Here is a 5,649-nt window from a genome sequence, read left to right as displayed (position 1 = left end):
TTATGTTGGTAAATAAACAAGTAACAGTACTCGGTGTGCTTCATATTATTCGATTACGGATACCATACCTAGGAACTTTTGAAATATGACCATGCTGAGATTATTGTACTTTTTAACCCCACTATAGTATCTGATGTTAGAACACATTTTTCTTTCTTCCCGGCTACCCCCTAGTTCTGCAGTTCTATGTACCCCCTTATCTCCTCAGCTCCCACCATATCTTCATCATGTTTCATTTTCCACTTAGTTCCAACTGTGTGCCCAACCTGAGACGCTGGGTGAGACCAGGAAGGTTTTGGGGACAGTAGGTGGATTTATATTGGAGGCCCCTCTCTCACATGTATTTTTATAGCTAGAATAAGTTAATACTCAGAACATCTGTACATACTGGGAAGCCACACAAGTTGAACCTACAACTATCAAACCAGGGGGGGGGGGAGGGGGAGAGAGTCACTAAACTCTCAAACTCAACAATATGCGTTATCGCACCTCAATCCCGACTTAACTGCCATTCAATTCAATGTCACTTTACAGAGTTGGGGTACAATAACCTGTATCGGAAGTTAGTAAATCCTGGCCAAGGTGAGATGGATAGGGGACCCTCAAACGTACTTGGGCCCAGGCTGTTGCTTGTGCACTAGTACCATCTTCGTTCCTACGCTAGTTAGTGCCTCTCATGGCGGTTAAAGAGGAACAGTCTCTGCTTCTAGATTTTAAGTACTGTATGTTGTATTTTATGTTGCCTTTTAACAAGTGTATTGATGCTTTCCCCATCAATTATTTTCAACTATATATGCCACAGCACTCCAGAGATATTAAATGATGACACCTAATATTCCCTAGTATTTATTGACTCGCTGGCAACAATGATGCAGAATTACATTTTGTTCATGAAAACACGAAGAGCAGGGACAGCAAATATCTGTTCAACTGGCAGTCAAGCTGTTGGAGAGCATTTTAAACAAAGAAGCACGAGTTTGGCTCAACCAGGTTATTTTATTATTCGGTATTTTGATACCAAGTGCACTTTCCTTGGGACAAAAAGATCAAAAACACAAATCTATTTTTGCGCCCCCTTGACTTAGGCCGCATCCATGGTGTGAGAGCGTGCGCTACCGTGTGCGTACTCGTGACGTGCGCATTTACCTGCATCGATCTGTGGCCTGGGTAGACGCGATGGGGAGGCGATTCGGGGGAGCGTGGCAGTGACGTCACGTAGCTGGTTCACACTCATCGGGTGAACCGCTCACGTGACCCGGCCGTCACGCTCGAAACCAGTTCATTTTGTCACCTCATATTTTGCACGCTTTTGAGCTCCAACGGGCACATATAATTGATCAAGCGCCCCGCGCGCACTGTCGCGCAGTCTCGCCAACCATGGACGCGGCCTTAGGAAAAATTAATTAATTAGGGATAAATCAGCTTAAAAATGACTACTGTAAAAGTAATGACAAACTTAGAGGCGCTACTACCAGTGTTGATGTGAAATTCTACAAATATAAGTATTCTGAAAGCCAGGGTCATATGTAGGATGATTTAGCCCAGATAGTGTCAACTCAGCCCTCCTTTCCAAGCACAACAAGTCTGTTTCTTTTCTTTACTTTATTTGTGGGAAGCAGGTGAAAAAACAGGTACTTGTGTAGAGATGTAGATGTTGGGATAGTGTCTCTCTGTGTGTGCTTGGTAGTTAACGGCAGGTGAAAAGATAATCCTACCATATAGGAGTTTACAGCAGTGCTCACTCATCCAGAGGTAATGGTGGAAAAGGAAGTGAGGGGCAAGGGTCACACTAAAATGGAGTGAGACTGCACTACTGTCAGCAAAAAGACAGGGGAGAAAATGGGAAAGTCCATTAACTGGAGGACTGGAGATGTTACCAGAGCAACCAGGGGTGTGACAGCTTGGAAGGAAAAAGGCTACTTAATGTATCCATTCCATCTGCACTGAGAGTAAACTGCAAGGAAAGTAAATCCACGTACAGCTAGCAAGCAGAACTGCCAAGGGAGAGGGGGGCTGAACAGAAAAGGCAGACAGGGGTATTTCTGTTCCATGACAATAAGATGCAAATGTGATATATAAGTATATATCAAAAAACAAATCTACAGATATACAACTAGAATTGTTGCACTTATAAAATGTGCTCCAAACATAAATCGAACTTTGGCAAAACACGGTGAGTTGAATCGTTCAAGAAGGGGAAACTGAGGTCACAACCGGAAGTGACGTACCAGATTCCAAAACCCAGCCAACCGGAGGTGACATGAGACACCCAAGGCTGAGCCGCCAATACCCTTGTGGCTTGAGGTGGCACTTGAGGTGGATATATTGACCTGTACTTCTATCATACATACAGTATATGTCTGGATATACACAGTTGCAACCAGCACCACCAATGTATAATCTATATAAAGAATATCTAAGCAGTGGTGCGGGGAGGGAGGGAAGAAATCACTGCAAATTCCTATAAATATTATAGACACAATGATCTTCCCCACACTCACACTAACAAGTACAAAGACTCTGTGTTGAAGAAGTCAAATATATATTTACTTAACAAAAATGTGGATACACAGAAATAGACACATCTTTAAAAGAAAAACATGAAGACAAACACAACAGGAGTTCAAGTAATCGCAGAAAAAAGGGGGAAAAAACAAGGGGTACGACGCCTAATATAATGAAAGCAAAGTCCAAAATATATCACCAGAAAAGGGTAAAGAAATAAAAAGTGAAAAAATTAAATTGACTAATAAATCAATAAAAGGGGGGTCAACATTAACGTTTCAGGGTACCGACCCTTTCTTGTGGCCCATTTCCTACATTTGTAAAATAAAATAAAAATCGTAGTACTTCCCTTTGGTGAGGATCTTCTTGGAATTCCGTTTTAGAAATCGCTTCAGCTATTATCCGGCAAGACGCCACACGACAAGTCCGTAGACTCCTTCAAGTCAAATTCAAAAGATGCCACTACAGCTGTTATTCAGTGGAACGCTTAGGTCTGGCTGGTTTAACTCCCGTGCTGTGTTTTGTTTTACTCTTACAAACATAGGAATGGACCAGAAGGAAGGGTCGGACCCTGAAACGCTAACCTTGCCTCCCTTTTTCGATTTATTAGTAAATTTAATTTTGTCACTTTTTTTAGTTATATATTTTGGACTTTGCTTTCATTATATTTCGTATCTTACCCCTTGTTTTTTCCCCTTTTTTCATGGATTACTTTAAGTCAGGGGTGCGCAAACTGGGGGGGGCATGAGATATTTTTTTTTGGGGGGGGGGGCGGCGCTTACAGAAGCCCAGCGCTCTTCCCCACAACATTTCAATTAAAAACCGGGGGAGCGCGTAAGGCCTCTGTAACTCTCTCACACCTGCTCTCCGGCGACGTGTCACCATGACAATGCGGCATCATCAAATGGCAGAGCGTTGCCATGGCAACCAGACGTCACATGACGCCACCCATACCAGAGAGCAGGCAGGGGGCACAAACAGAAAAGTCTGCGCGCCCCTGTTTAATTCATGCTGTGTTTGTTTTCGTGTTTTTCTTTTTGAGATGTGTGTATTTCTGTGTATCCACATTTTTAATAAGTAAATATATATTTGACTACTTCAACACAGAGTCGTTATATTTGTTAGTGTGAGTGCAGTGAAGATCATTGTGTCTACTGTATATGTCTGTTTGTTTTTTAAATGTTTGTGCATCCACTTCCATTTTTTCTACAATATTTTTATATATTTGTATATTCTGCCGCTTTAGTCCACTCATGGCAATATGTGACTAAAGAAATGTACTGTTATTAGAGAGGAGAAAACTTCTTACCAAGGATCTTGATAGCACCTATTATACATTGGTTACACAGCAGTGCAAACATTTGGATTTTTGAGATCACCACTTAGGACTATAACCTTTTGTGACAGGGTGAATGAACGTCACCAGCCATATTCCTGGCAAACCTATGTTTAGGCTTGCAGTGCAGCAGTGAGGAGGTTAAGTTTCAGTTGAGAAGAGCTGCTTAATTAGTCTGACCCAGCTGCATAATCAAGGTGTTTTAAAAACCCCAGGCTGTACACACATGCAGGCTAGCTGGTCAGGAGACAGGACTGAAATACTGAAGAGATTACTCCTATAAGGTCTGTTTTTCAAAGTACATGTGTGATGAACTGTCTGTGTCCTGCATGCTGAAGAGAAGCTGCCTTGTTTTCTATGCTGAAGAGAAGCTATTTTGTTTTTGTCTGTTGAAGAGAAGCTATTTTGTTTTTGTATGCTGAAGAGAAGCTATTTTTTGTGTGCTGTATATTTTAATGCTCAATAAATAAGCCTTATCAAGAGAACCCGCGTGTGTGGTTGCATGTACCCTGCAACACCTTTCTACCTAGGGTGACCAAATCTGTCCCGCGAAAAAAATGGACAAATTTCACACATGTGCGAACAGCGAGGGCCGACCGCGCATGCGAGAAAAAGGCGAGCACCGAATGCGCATGTGCACGAGCAGCCGGCAAGTGCCGATCGTGCCTGCACCGATAAAAACCGGGACAGTGGACAAAAAAGTCGGGACAGAGGCCTACAAACTGAGACATCTGGTCACCCTATTTCTACCCTATACAGGCAGTCCTTGGTTATCCACCGGAATCTGTTCTGGAAGTAGCGTTGGATCGTTGAAAAGTAAGTCCCATGTTAATCAGTGGCAATGAGCATTGGATAACGCATTCAGGCGTAGGATAACGCATTCCGCCATCGAAAAATGGCCCAAAGGGTTGCATTGTAAAGCGTTGCATATGCCATTCGTTGTAAAGTGAAACGTTGGATAGCGAGGACTACCTGTAGTATGCTTTTCACAAATTCTTTTTCTATGGATTTATCTAAGGCCGTGCCTATAGTGCCGTCGATGGCGACGGCGACACGACGGGTGACGTCACCCGTCGCCACCGGCGAAAGTTATATTTCGGCGGGCGTCGGCGTCGCATAATTCCGGCAATTTGATTGTTTCAAGGTCCGTCACATGACGCGACAGCCCTTGAAAAATCTAATTTTGCCGGCTACCAGTTTTCGCGATGGCGACGTCGCTCCGTTGCCGAGACGCGCACGCGGCGGCAATGCTTTTGTTTACGGGCGACGTCGCGTCACTGGCACTATAAGCACGGCCTAAAGCTGCGCTCCCTACGTGGGAAGTAGTGTAATACGTAGTAGGGCCACTTCATTTCATCCATATTGTATGATTTATATAATATGAATTGGAGAAACGTGTATAATTCTCATTAACAGTGTGTTCATTTATTTTATTTTTTTACATTTTCACAATCATTCTCTTCAAAGGGTACGTAGTTGGCTGCATGCAAAGGGAGCGTACAAATAAACCCTGTATACAGCTACATTGCTGCTAAAGCCACTGAAATAAGCCTGACTTCATTGAATTGGCCTCCTTTGAAGTGTATGAGGCCACTGTGGTTGAGACTGTCCAGGCCTCCTTTTCCCGCCCTCTCCACCCCTCTTGTCATCAATGACATGGGCAACTCTCCCCCGGGCTCCCATATAAGGGCCAACGCACCTGGCCCGCCCCTATTCTCTCCTGACGCAGTAGCCCGACGAGCCCCCGCCCACTGCTGCCGCGCCTGCTGTTGCCAGGGACCCGTTGCCATAGAGCTGGCCGATTGTCC

Source organism: Ascaphus truei, chromosome 3 (assembly GCF_040206685.1).
Source record: "Ascaphus truei isolate aAscTru1 chromosome 3, aAscTru1.hap1, whole genome shotgun sequence".
NCBI classification, from domain to species: Eukaryota; Metazoa; Chordata; class Amphibia; order Anura; family Ascaphidae; genus Ascaphus; species Ascaphus truei.
The sequence above is the reverse complement of the archived record's forward strand: the minus strand, read 5'-3'. Positions refer to the sequence as shown.